Source organism: Mytilus californianus, unplaced genomic scaffold, assembly GCF_021869535.1.
Source record: "Mytilus californianus isolate M0D057914Y unplaced genomic scaffold, xbMytCali1.0.p SCAF_10, whole genome shotgun sequence".
Taxonomy (NCBI): domain Eukaryota; kingdom Metazoa; phylum Mollusca; class Bivalvia; order Mytilida; family Mytilidae; genus Mytilus; species Mytilus californianus.
The window spans coordinates 4,989,239-5,004,180 of NW_026262582.1; the positions used below are offsets into that span (position 1 = coordinate 4,989,239).

At 32.0% G+C, this 14,942-nt stretch overlaps 1 protein-coding gene across 3 annotated transcripts in view; it reads left to right on the forward strand.

Annotated features, from left to right (window-relative positions):
* The window catches only part of LOC127717498 (innexin unc-9-like), a 144,046-nt gene that overhangs the window by 19,353 nt on the left and 109,751 nt on the right, over nucleotides 1-14,942 (forward strand). For all 3 annotated transcript variants that reach the window (XM_052223175.1, XM_052223176.1, XM_052223177.1), the window contains exon 2: nucleotides 4,108-4,244. The gene's annotated coding sequence lies outside the window, so the exon portion shown is untranslated. The remainder of the gene's footprint in view (nucleotides 1-4,107; nucleotides 4,245-14,942) is intronic.

A 14,942-nucleotide genomic window follows, 5' to 3' on the forward strand; every position in this document is an offset into this window, starting at 1 on the left:
AAAATTTTCAGGCTTACTTACGGTAAGCCAAACGTTAAAATGTTCAAGATTGGTAGGGAAAAAAACAAGTACAATTTACATATCATCGGGTTTACTGCGTATAGTTAAAATGGATTATTAATCAGCAGCTCGACACAATGTGACCAGCGGCTGATATTTCATGATATCAATGTAGAAAAAAGCTATAACACATACATCAGACAATACCAATCAGTCCCTCTTAAATATGGATATTACTGTTGGATTTAGAGAAATTTTGGTGACCACATTTCTATACCCCCCTTGGATTTGAAAAGGAGAAAGCAAAATTTATGAACAAGTTTGTTTTTTTAACAGGTTTCTTATCCATTGCCTTGAAAGTTAATCTTATTGATAAGGAAATTACCAAGAAATGCATTTCTTCGGGAAATAGTGATAGCTTATTAGCTATCTGCTAAGGAAGGTTGTTTTTCTTTTTTGTGTTTGAGATGATAACATATTTCTGGACCACACATATGTTAAACGTCATCCTTCAAACGTTTTATCAATAGATATCAATGGAAGTTTTTTTTTTTTTATTTCTTTTTTTTTTTTTAATAATTATGCGATTTAAAATTATCTCATATAACTTTCTTTTGATTTGGTTTTTTTTTTTATATTAACGGGCATCGGAAGATTCTCCTTGTATCCTTTAAGTTGCATCTGAGTAAATTCCGAAGTAATTATGAATCACACAAATATAATGCTAACAATTGTAAAAACCCTGCATAGGGCAGATGCAACAATGATAAAAATGCATTTTAAAATCAAAACGCCATGGTTCATATTGAAAAAGATGAATACCCTGTCAACCTGAAGATTACAACCAAAACTGACTGTTTGATATCTGTGTCATCATGGCTCAATTCTCAGTGCGTAGCAAATGATTGACAAGCAGCCAATGCAACCAAAATCGCATCAATGTCCAATAACAATGTGCATCTTATCATATATTAAATATTAAAAGTGATGGGGCGCTGCAACCCAGGTCTACATTCGTTGTCAGATTAGCTGAGAGAAGCTGTTTAATATATTTTTTATGTGAAATTAATTAAGCGTTGATTGACGTTTACTGCTATACGGTAACTTTAAGCTGTTATAATAATTACTGATCTCTTCATTTAAATAGAATTGTTTATGCGATGGAATTTAAGAAAATGCATTTATTCTTGCAAAATATCTTTTAATCTTTGACACAAAGCTGAAACATTTATTACTGCTATCAGTTAAGTCTCTTGCAGCGTTAAAAGCTGTATATCACACAATGCAATTGACTGCACGCGCGCGTATTACTATCAAATCAATCTATTTACTTCATTTGCAATAAACGTACGCATCAAACTTATATTTGTATATTTATTTTGTAAAATTGTTCAACACATCGAAACGTTAATATTTATTTGAGGAAATAGATAATAATGGTTCTTCTCGGTGATTCGTGGTTTTACAAATCTTTGATTGTTTTTATAATTTGAATCTAATGGTTGGATTTTCATCGAGATTTTATCAGCTAAACTCGATTGTGGTTTTAAAGTTACCTCATGCTGTTTCATATTATAATCAAATTAATGTAAAGCGAAAACAGACAAATTATTAATTTAACCCTTAGTAAAATTGTATCTTTTTATTGAAATAAAATCTTTAAATTAGATATCTCATTTTAGAATTACTTCATATATATTATCAAAAGAGACAAATTAACCATGTAATGTTCTCTTCTTAAACTTCTGAACACTCTGTTGTAGATGAGAAATGCATTTATCTGACTTTTTTGCGTCTTCTATTTAAAGAATATTTACATTGGAAGTTTGTTTGGTTATTGGATGAATATTAGTAAATATTGTCCCGAGTAGATATTTATATTGCACAATCTTGCAAGTGCAATATACATATTCGGCGAGGATTGATATTAACCAATATTTATGTATAGCCCTGTTATTGTATTGCAAAGCTTGAAAAAATTGTTTGAAACCTATTTTTATCACTGATGACGTCGATAATTTGAAGCTACGTTCTGTTGGAAATAGTATGTTCCTTTACAATACATTTATCGTCGCACGGAATTGGTGCTTATCCCTTGCCCCCTTGCTCCTGTTGGTTCCACTACCCGACACATGTACACCAATACGAAAACGTCTGAAGATCAAATGGAATTTTAGAACACTGTTTTTGGTTTATGTTTTTTTTATAATATTTAATTTTTTTCTTTATATTATTTTGTTGTCGTCACTGTACCATGTTGTTCAGATAAGAGATCTACATTATTTTTTAGAATGCCGTATCAAACAAGGACTGTGTGTTTAAAAATTACAGGCACGAGTATTCATTAATACCTTTTGATATTTTCTGAAATGTTAGGAACCTTAAGCTTGACATCATGTATGGTGTGTATGTTATTTGTTCACGAAACAAATTAGGATTCATATAAATAATTTTCATGAATATTTATTAGAGTTTGTATACCTTACAGAAAGTTGGATATCACTATAATACATAATGAATTCGTTGTGAAATAGTAAACGAAAAACCACATTTCAAATTATTATTAGTAAAAAGAAGAATAAATGCTCTTTATATCTTGTTGTATATTTGTATGAATCTTTATAAATTTATAAGCAAGTGAAAACCTAAAACTGTGTTTAACACATTCAATTACTTGTGATTACTCTACGTCTGTTAGTCTAATAAAAAAATTAAAACGTTCCGTCTGACGCCATTTCATGGACATCAAAATCATTCTTGTTCAATGATTATATTTATCAAACCATAAATCAGCTGAAAATTGTTTTTTGATTTGAACTAAATAATGAATTAATTAGGATACACATAGTCATACTTAAAAATCATTTCTCGATTTCAAAAGATTTTTTTGTTAGTAACCTTGGACCGTCTACATTTGTACAACAACGGAAAACAAAAACAAACACAACTTTTGACCTTAAGTTGTCGCAATTGTTGCATTTCCTTGTTTTCTGATATGAGGGTTTCATTCTGTTTGCTGATGACGCTCTGGGAATAGTGAAAGTTATTGCTAAACACCATTGAAAGCCAGCTGTGTTCAAGCAATATATTTGAATTGACAGAGATAAGGGGAATACGCCGAATAAATCATTAAGGATACAGGATTTATATATTTGAACACCAGACGCGCTTTATGTCTACAAAAGACTAATCATCAGTGACGCTTGAATCAACAAAGTTAAATACCAAATCAGGCAAGAAGTTAAAGAGCATTGAGAACTCAAATTTCCGAATGATTATGCCAAATACAGCCAAGTATCTGTTCCTGGGGTAGAAATCATTAGTCTTTCCAACAATTTAAAAGTTAAAGAAAAAACAGCAACTATTCGATTAGAACTGGGTCTTGTTACTAGTACCTATCTGGATCATATGTGATGATATGTGTAGAGTTTACAGAATGGAGACTAATAGGCAAACAATGCAGAATAAAGGGTGATAAATAAAGAATAAAACAAAAATAGTTATAAATGAAAAGAATAGAGATAAATTGGCAAAATAGATACAGAATAGAGAAAAGTGGTATGATAATTAAAGAATACAGAAATGAAGGACACCCCTCCACCTTTCCCCATGCAGACCCTTATGTGTTGTTAGTAATTGTTTGTACGTCTATATTCTTAGAGGACTCGGTTGTCAGTTGTTGGTGCTTTTTGTGGTATGTTTTACTGTCCAATATTTTGGAGTAATTATTAGGAATTGTCTAACATTGGGCAAACACAGGGGTTGTCGTTCTTAGTTGTTGAGTATTTATAAATACAAACCAAAACATAAATGTGAAATGCCACAATTCATGTCCAGAATAATTCTATGCTTCGATGATAGATACCAGCAACATTTCATCTTTGCTGTGATGACGTCAATAATGACAGAACATTTCATATATCATTTTACTTATTCATTTATTTATGCATTTATTTTATTTTTTAACAGTTTGAGCAGCTGTTTATATTATTCTAGAATTTTATCTTGTTATATTAGTTTTTGTATAAACGAATCATTATATATTAATTTTAAAGCTATCTATTTTTTTTTTATATTAGGTTAATTCATGTTATTGTTCAATTTCAGTTGAAAACTTGCCATCCATTTTAAATCGGAATATAATGTGATTACGAAAATCAAAACACAAAAGGATCGTGAATAACTTATAGTGTGGAGTTTTAGAATCTTATAAATTGTGACGAAAATCAAAAGTCTTTATTAAGGTAAGTTAAAACACAGCTACGATTATAATATTCAAACATTACAAATTAACAAGTGTTGAAGTAAACGTTTAGTCACTGCATAATGTTCTCACATAAGGATTAAAGTAAGGTGACTGTAGTTTACCTCTGTTCTTATTTCGTAAATCGATTAGGAAAAGACAAATCAAGGAATCAAATATTATCTTTTGGTTGTAGCCTGTCATCAATTTCTTGCATGGAGGGATATTTCTCGTATCACACTACACGGAGTGTGATACGAAAAAGTGATGCAAAAACTGCGTTAATCTGATTGGCTTATCTCGCATTATCAGACGATATTACGACATTTCCATTGGCTATTCATTAGTTCATTGTAACTTTCAATGGTTAAGACGATGCGCAGTTAGTCCATAGCAACGGACATATATGATTTTTTCATAATATACAAAAAACTCACACTTTTCACATAAACATCTTCTTTTTGACAAATTTTATTACAATCTGAAGCGAAAAGTTTTAAAATGTCTGATGTTAAAGTTTGACGCCGGAACAGGACACATGACGTCATACTGGTATGTGCAAAAGACTAGACCAACTTTAATTTAACACAACGAGAGTGTTGACCATAAAAAAAAGTAGGAAGGCTCGTTTATTAAATAACTCGAGTTGATATCAAGCAATATCTAATTCTCACTCGTTATGAACATATAACATAGGGTATACCATATAAGAGGGTGGGGATGGGGTTTACAGAGTAGAAAATAATGGGCAAAAAATATAAAGAATAGAAAAAAATGGCCTAAAAAATTATACAATACAGAAATGAAGAACCCCCATCCAGACCCCCATATACGGAGCGAGACAATGTGCGTTACAAGAATAAACATTAAACTAGTTTCTATTGATCAAATCGTTCAAATTTTTTTCGAAGACTGGATATATTAAGTCAGACATTATGACAGATGTTTTTCAGTAGTTCCGTTGGTTTATATTGTCGAGAGTATGGTTATCCCCTTTTTGAATTTGCCTTAGAGTTCAGTGGTCAGAGCTTTGGTACGGACGACATGATGTATAACATACTGGTTGTCGTTTGTTGCTGTATATCATATGTGTATTTCTTTCCCTTTTTTATATATTTCTGGCTGTTCACAAATGAGCATTTACCAACTCTTATGTGCCTAGGAAATTATATTATTCAGTGTTTAGAAATAAGATCCAGGCGGAAACAAAATATATAAATGATATTTTCCGTTTTGAATTTCCCTTGGAGTTTGGTATTTTTGTTATTTCACTTTTTTCAAGACCTTATACAGCACAAAGTGTGAAACCTGGATAATGTGGTGCACATAACTTACAGCTTTTTCAAATTCCAAAAAATGCAACAAATGAAAAGCAAGTGGTATTATAACAGTTTTATAATTCTGATAATTACTACTTTTATCCGAAAATTAGACAAAGTACAGCATTAAATATAATGACTTCTAGATACTTACATGTCTAAGATAATAATGAGAATGCACAATTATACTTAATTAATCTTATACAAACAATTATATTCTCTAAAGTGCATATTAAAAGCAGTGGGTGAAAAACCTGTAAAGCATTTAAAATCTTTTCATTTACAGTAATAGCATGAGGTAAATAGAACAATATCATAGAAATAAGTTTGTAATAACTACCACTTATTAAATAAATTATCACTTCAATTAACTATTGTTACTCACATGCTTAAATCAGACATGCCTGGTATGTGCTATTCAAAACATAATAGATACAAGGAGTACAATTTAAACGAGAGTTGAGCGATACTAAAAGGATATACAAACGAATAAGTCGAAAACAAACTGACAATGACATGGTAAAAAAAGAATAACGATAAAAAGATAAACAACAGTATACAAACCACAACATAGAAAAACTACTTAAGGTGGTACCCAACACCTTGGCTCATATCAATTTGGCTCGTTTAATTTTCATAAAATTTTGACAAAATGTTTACTTTGACCCTTTGACAAAAATATAAAAATTTCAAAAAATTTGAACCAACCACTTTATCAGAAAAATTTCATTGGTTATATAGCAGTTTGACAAACACTAATTTTGATCATTGAGAAGCTTAATATTTCCTTTACAATACAACGTTATTAAAACGTTTAGCTGATTTTTACAGAGTTATCTCCCTGTAGTGTTAGGTACCACATTAAGACCAAGTAATACGAACCCCAAGTTAAAGTTGAGATATGAATAGGAAGATGTTGGGTATACATTAATGAGACAACAAGCCAACGTCACCAACCAAAATATGTTTTGAATGTAATATACGGTCTGGTCTGTATAAATAAATAGATGTCTACAAAATAACAAAATCTCTTAATCTCCAGCAATGAAATAAAATAAGAATAAGTTAATCAGAAAACTATGAATGATTAACACAAAATTGTACGAAAAACAAATTTCATTAAGATATGACATAGATTACCACTGATGTGTTGTTTCGAGTGAAACTGACGAGTCTTATGTAAACGAAACGCGCGCCTGGTGTGCCAAATTATAAGCTTCTTTTTTTTTGTTTTTTTTTTTTTGTTAAAGTACATGAAACATTTTTTTTTATATCTCGTTCCTCTCCTTTTAATCACGGTTAATGGATTAACAACATAAAAGAACAAATAACAAATGTTTGTACCAAGTCAGGAATATGGGCGTTGTTTTTCACTTGTTTCGTTGGCTGATATAGCGTTTGATTTTGTCAGTTTTTATGGACTTCCCCTTTTCGAATTTGTCTTAAGGCTCAGTATTTTTGTTATAACTTTTTCAGTACAGGAAATGAACTTTACTGTACAGTCTTTGTAGACGTATAACTTTGTTTCTTGTTAACCATTTCTTCGTTAAATGCAAAATGATTTTTTTACAAACTGTTGTGTTAATTGTCTAGACAAATATTGAGGCTTCCGATATTGTTTCTACGATATGTTTTCCCATATTTCTGAATTATCGCTTCTGATTAATTCTTTAAGTTTTTTTTTATCATGAACAGGTCTGTAATGAATTATTTCCTATAACACACAAGTCGGTCATTCTAATATGTATAATCATGTGTGTCCTTCTTTGTAAGATTAAAACAACTTTTACCTCAATTTGTTTTTTCTATGATAGATGACATTTGTTCAGGGTTTTCAGACGAATGGATATACTGAAACCTTCCAACTTTAGAATATTTTTTACATTTCATTTGTCTGTAAATACAACATTCCTTAATACAAAGCACTTGTTTCAGACTTACAATTGATCAAAGTTTATTTGAAATTCAAAGAAAGTACATCGTATATTATTTGTTAAATTGCAACAGCTATATAATATATTGTGGAAATACCCCAAATCATAAAGAATTTTTCAAGTTAAAATTCCATCAACTTTCAAAGAAAAAGACCACCTTAATATTCTTTGGAAACAAGATCTTACCGTTTAATTAGATATAATTAATTCGTTCTGCCTAGACATCATTTAGATTAAAGAAATATCGTGTATAGCTATTCAAGTCCATGTGGACCACTTTTCATATCTTGTTTTATTTTTACAAGAGGAGAAACATACTTGTGATAAAATAATTACCCGTTTAGTGTCATATGCTGTTAATTTTTAGTCAATTAACAGTTTGTATATAAATCATCGATACCTATTAACAAAATTGCTTCTCTAGTGCAATTACCTATTCTATATTTTTCTTATTTTTTTCTCCTTTCATAATTCTATACACATTTCGAATACAGTAAAGACTGTCTAATTAAGAAATTGTATATCATTTATAATGTTTTATAAGCGGGAGGTTTGGCTAGCCATAAAAGCAGGTTCAACCCATCAATTTTTCTTAAAATGTCCTGTACCAAGTCAGGAATAATGCAGTTGTTATCAAATAGTCCGTTTCTATGTATGTTGGCGTTTGATTTTGTAGCAGTTCAGTGTTTATGTTGTTCCGTTGTTTTCCTCTTAAATTTGATGTTTCCCTCGGTTTTAGTTTGTGACCCGGATTTGTTTCAGTTAAATCTATTGATGACTATTGAACAGGGTAAAATTTGAAAAAAGGCAGGACAGGAGTTTTGAGTAAAAATAAAGGCAGGATAAGCCACTTTGCCAAAAAAAGGCAGAATGACAATTTATTTGAAAAAAGTCAGGATAAACTAATAAAAAAAGGCAGGACCGAATAGAGTGAAAAATAAAAAGGCAGGACAGAGATTACTACTAAAACTAAAATGCAGGACAACATTTTTCATCCTAGCCCCCCCCCCCCCCCCCCCCCTCCCCCCATAAAATTCAAATGGTAGCTCCCTAACCGAAATGGATCGCCACTGTGGTCGAACTGTATTCATGGGAGTGGAGTAACGCCAATAATACAAGACACGTATAGGTCTTTACATAATATGTTGCACCGAGTCCAAAAATAATTGATGGATAAATTCAAAAAATAAAATATATCTGAAGTCATAACTGCATTGTCAAATGCATGTTCGATTGAGTCAAGCCAATAGACATCAAGTCTTTTGTATGTAACAATGTATTTAATTTTAACGAAAGAAATCTCTGTTTTATTGAAAAATTATTACACCAGGGTTTTCGATATTACAAACTTGTCAAAACATTTACTAAATTTTATCATCGGTACAAGGACATCATTCGTAAATATAAATCAACGTGCAGACATCTTATACGATCGTTTAAACCTGTTTATTTACTTTTGACTTTAATTATTTATCCCTTATAATTTTTTATTAACTGTGTATTTGCATTCAGGTGTCACAGGTCAAATGTATTCGTTTATTGTGTGTTAATTTACGTTTTTTGATTGAGTTAAGCATTCCAATTGATATTTTATAGTGTGTTTTTCTATGTTGTGATTTTATACTATTGTTTCAGAAAAGGGAGAAGGTTTGGTACCATTAAAACGTTTAATCCCGCTGCAAATGTTTGCACCTGTCTCAAGTCAGGAATCTGATTACAGTAGTTGTCGTCTGTTTATGTAGTTCGTACGTGTTTCTCGTTTCTCGTTTTTATATAGATTAGACCGTTGGTTTTTCCGTTTGAATGGTTTTACACTAGTAATTTTTTGGGGCACTTTATAGCTTGCTGTTCGGCGTGAGCCAATGTTCCGTGTTGAAGGCCGTACCTTGACCTATAATGGTTTACTTTTATAAATTGTAACTTGGATGGAGAGTTGTCTCATTGGCACTCATACCACATCTTCCTATATCTATGTATTTCGAAAACCTTTAAACAGAGATTTTCAGAAGGGATATAGTTACGATACCGTTGTCAAGTCATTAAAGATGGCATTTTTTTGGGGAATTAATACTGATTCACTCTTAGGGTCTTTGCGTCGGAAATAAACACATTTATTCTAAAACCAGTTATTGGCATGAAACGGGTTATGTTCTTCTCGTATATTTTATGATGGCATAATACTAAACGCCTAACGTGAAGGATTATGCTTGATATTCATATGATGAAGACATACTCTTTCAATCAGTTTAATTGAGGCCATGAGCTGGCATGTCAGTAACTGCTAGTAGTCCTTTGTTAATTTATGTTCATCAGTGTCAAGTTTTTTCTGTTACCTTATCTAACATCGGACTCGGACTTCTTTTAAACTGAGTTTTACTATGCGTATTGCTGTGTTTTTTTTTTATTCCACATTGGCTGGATGTATAGGATATGGAGGGTTGAGATCTCAAAAAACATGTTTAACCCCGCCGCATTTTTTGCGCCTGTCCCAAGTCAGGAACCTTTAGTCTTTGTTAATCTTGTATTCTTTTTTTAATTTTGGTTCATTTATATGCTTCAGAGTTTAGTGTGATGTCCATTTTCGCTGAACTAGTATGCATATTTTTAAGGGGCCAGCTGAAGCCCGCCTCCGGCTGCGGGATTTTCACGCTGTGTTGAAGACCCATTGGTGGCCTTGGGCTGTTTTCTGCTCTTTGGTCGGGTTGTTGTCTCTTTGACGCATTCACCGTTTCCAATCTCAATTTTATTTTGATGAATACTTTTTACTATACTTATGACATGGAAATAAAAACAAAATAACACATTAACGTTATAGATACGAATGGTATCTTTTTCATTTGCAAGACTAAAGTTAGGAACAACGTCATTGGTTGTCTATAACATAGCTATTGTTATTTGGATAATTTGGTGTTAGTGGCAGATCTTTTAAAGTGTATATATCATTCATTCACAACTTCTTGGACTCGCGATCTAGAGCTTGATACATTGTGTAAACAACTGCATATATAATTCGGGATTACTTGTTTTCATAATGTTGTCTTTTGGTTAATTTTGTCATCGTTTTATACCCAAATATCTCCATTTTGCCATACTTGCTCAGATCGCAGTGTTAAGACACAAATAGTTTATTGACTTAACATAAAACCATAGGGATTTGTCAAATTCTTGCATTTTCCGTTTCCAGCCCAACTTCTTTAATGTTTTATTTCATTAAATCAATCCACAATTGATGTGAACTTTTAGTGTGTAACGGCATTTAAATTAATAATTAGTCAATAAGTAGATGCTTATAAAATTGCCTCACTTAAATTCATTTTATATGTTCTGCATCTCAACTTAAAGGAAAATATATTTGAAGAATGCAAGGGCAAAATCTTTCTAATTAATTTTTTTCTTGGTTTGTATATATTTTTGCGCACACACAGTAGATAATAAAAATATCGACGCACCCGGTTTAAACATATTTTATTGTTCAAAATGACAAATGAATCAGACACATTTAGGGTTCGTGCAATTCACTATGGTTTTTTCTTCTGGTTTTGACAGAGTGTCGATTTGCATTTGGGGTGATTCTTAATTGCATAAACGCTTACCCTGTCGACGGACCCTGTCCCCGCTCCTGTTAGAGTTGATGCAATTCCCTCAGTTCTTTTTACCTTAATTTCTGCCCAATATATGTATTTGTTATATTTGAACATCAGTAAACTTTTGCCTCTTATTTGTAAACTGATTTTGTATTTTTGAACATCAGTAAATTGATGTTGTCATACTAGTCAAAAATGATTTGTTATTGCAATAAGCAAAACGACTAGTGCCTCAGGTGGAGCAGGATCTACTTCACGTTCGGGGTACTTGACATCAACCCCGAATTAAGTGCTGCTCAGTCTTTAGTTTTCTATGCAGTGTTTTGTAGACAGTTATTTGTTTATTCATCGTGTTTTCTTCGACTCATAATCTTGATTGTCCCTGTGGTATTTTCTGCCCTTTTTGCCTCTTAAATCTACTTTATCAAAAGCAACGAAGAAAAAGAAAGCGAGAATGTATTTATATCAAACCTACGATTATGATTCTGAAATCCTGTTTAAAATCTGTGATTTTTATAAAAAAATAATGAAAAAATAACAATAGTCATGAATGTTATAATTCACATAGTTCACGATGAATACATTTGTACCAAATTATAAGCCTGGTGTATTTGATATCGTTTTTTTTGTAACCATGTTATTTAACATTTGTCATAACGGGGTATTTTGTGGCTTCTTGTGTGGTGTTGGTTTGGCTCATTGTTGCGGGTCGTGCAGTGACATGTGGTTGCTCACCTTTACGTTATTTGGTCTCTAATGGAAAGTTGTCTCATTGGCAATCATACCACATCTTTGTATTTCTATACTAGTATCTAAAATCCAAAGACAATACTCTTATGCATGCCAATACATAATAACTTTCAAGACAGTTTCTTTAGTGATATGTAAATCGAAGTCCAAGTAGTTGGCTAATACTGTTATCATCTACATATATAATGTACATTTAAGATGCATCATATCTGTAATTAGTACAAGGGGAAAATTACCACAATTTAACAACATAATTATTAATCAAGAAATGACATAAAATGTAATCACTTGTTATTCTAATTGTTACTACAGTAGCGTGTAATTACTTGCTATAAGTACACGTGCTTGCATTGATATGCACCGACGTACTAAATAATACTTGACAAGTGGTAGGTTATTTGCTTTTGATGTTTAATTACAGAGTCTGTGTTTATTTTTGATTAGTTAAAGGAATGCACAAGATTCGTTGTTGTTTTTTTCTTCATTTCCTTATTAAGGTTACTAGTATATGCATCGTGTACATAAGATTGAATGATTGTTGTTTATTAACTTGACTATCATCAACCTAGGCTATTTCATGGCGACCATAGTTTTTGCCGGAAAAAAAACGGGTAACCCAGAGAGAACCACTTTCTTTCCACAGGAATACTGGGAATCCTAGATTATCAAGAGCGGAGTCGGACGCACCTTGCCAAGTGTGGTTCGAACCGACAATCCAGGTTTTGACAGACTTGTGATCCCCGTAATGTAATCACTAAATGTTAATTTAAAGTTATACATTCAACAGCCTGCAATGATAAACTGTCCATGTGTCTTCAACAATTAGGAGCTGATAAAATATCATTTTGCGTGTATCAATGAATACTTTGTCTAAAATACATTCAGAACCAAATACTTTCCACAAGACATTTTAGTTATATGCCTATAAGAAAATTTTTCTGTTATACCAAAATTACGTTTGGAATATCTGTTTCACAAATGACGACGGAAATGTCCCAATTGTCGAAATAACAACCACGTCCTCTTTTCCTCGTAAGCGGCATCGCCGAATTATTCTTATCATCGCATTTGTTCTTATATGAACAACACGACGGGTGCTACATGTGGTGCAAGATCTGCTCACCGTAAGAGGGCACCTTGGATCTCCCTTGATTAATTGTGGGTTTCTTTTGCTCAGTCTTTGAGAATCCCTTTGGTATCATACTCCTTTCCTTTTTCTGCTATTCCAAAAGTTATAAATACTAGTAATATTTAATGAAATAAAGATAGCGACGAAACTACGTATCATATTACATTTGCTTTTATAATTTACTATATTATATACGTTCGACCACAACTGTATTCAAAGCAAAATGTAAATGAATATAACAAAACATTTATATTTTCAACAAAGGTACTTTTGCATGATATGTATGAAACAACAATCCTTGATTTTTGTGGTTAACCATCGTCAGATGTAAGTGACATTAAGTGAGGGAAATGGAAATTGATGATGATACATAACATATGAATTTACAAGAGAGCGGAATGATTGATCTTCTATGTGTCAGCTTCATGATAATCTAGTCCATATATGGAATGCTTAAAGACGGTACGATGAAACCATCGAAGATACCATGATTATAATTTTGTACGCAAGACGCGCGTTTCGTCTACAAAAAAAACGCATCTGTGACGTGACACTCGAGTAAAATAAACGCCATATAAAGCAAGAAGTTGAAGAGCTTAGAGGGCCAAAAATTACGAAAAGTTTTTCCAAATACAGCTATGGTAATCTATTCCTGAGGTAGAAAATCCTTAGTATTTCGAAAAATGCAAAGTTTTGTAAACAGTTGATTAATAAATAAGACAATATCAATGCGTAAGGTCCTTTTAAAATAGCATTTGTTTAGGCACAATTTCAATCATGAAACAAGGAATTCATTTACTTCATATCACTTACTTTACAGTACATATGGTTCCTAGAACCACAACTCAAATTTGCTAAGGTATGATATCTTAGGTGCGAAATAGCATGGCGTGTGCCGCATGCATAGCAAATGACGCTTATCCTGTCGACGCACCCTCTCTCGCTCCTTTTAGGAGTTAATACGATTCAATAGGTTTTTATTTGTTGCCTTGATTTGACTCGTCTTAATCGATTTAAGAGATTTGAACATTGGTAAATTACTGTCGCCTTAATTCAAGCCGAATAACTACATGTTTGATGTTGCTTGTTTGTAACAATGAAAACAGAATTTTGTAACAAAGTATTAGCATTGCCATCAGAAGCTTTAGTTTTTCTAGAAATTTGAATAATTATTTGCATAAGTGGTCATTGCTTGACCTCAAAGGTCAAGTATATTATATAGATTAAGCTATCGTTGGTCATACATGAAAAAGTAGTATGGTCGATTGCTTTACTCTATCAAATGTCGGATAAAGTTGTCTTATTGTATTAATGGAAGCAACACCAAGGCTATTGCTGGATTAAACAAATATATATGACAACTTTTCATACTACCGGAAATAACAGACTAATCTCGAGTCCATTACTCACCCTACAGTACAAGCTTCTTTAAAAAGCTTGCCCAATATATGTTTTCTATCAAACATTTATTGAATGCTCTTCTTGTCAAGATATTTATACAAATGCAAGGTATAGCTTCTTGAACAAACTTGGCAATATATATTTCTATCAAACATATATTGAATGCTTCTATTGCAAATAAGGCTTACAGACCTAGGACAATATACCTTTTTTTTATTATTCATATTATTTCTTACCGCGTCTGCCAAAGCGATGAATAATGAACTTTCATTTTATGAAGAAAAATGCTGGACTGGTATTCCTTGTAGGAGCAAAAACAAACCAAAAAAGAAAAAAAAAAGGTTTATGGGTAGCGTACACCAATTGACCATTTACCAATTTACGCTGTCCATACATTGGTTATATATTAGAGAAACTATAGTGAACAATTTGTGTTTAATTTATAAAACGGGTTTATAACAAAAGGCTGTACACTTAGGTCAACATGATTAACATTGTAATAATATTATACTTAGGCATCAGCTTTAACTGTATTTATTCGCATGAAGAGTGATCCTGCATAGCAGGAGACGTGTTCCCTGT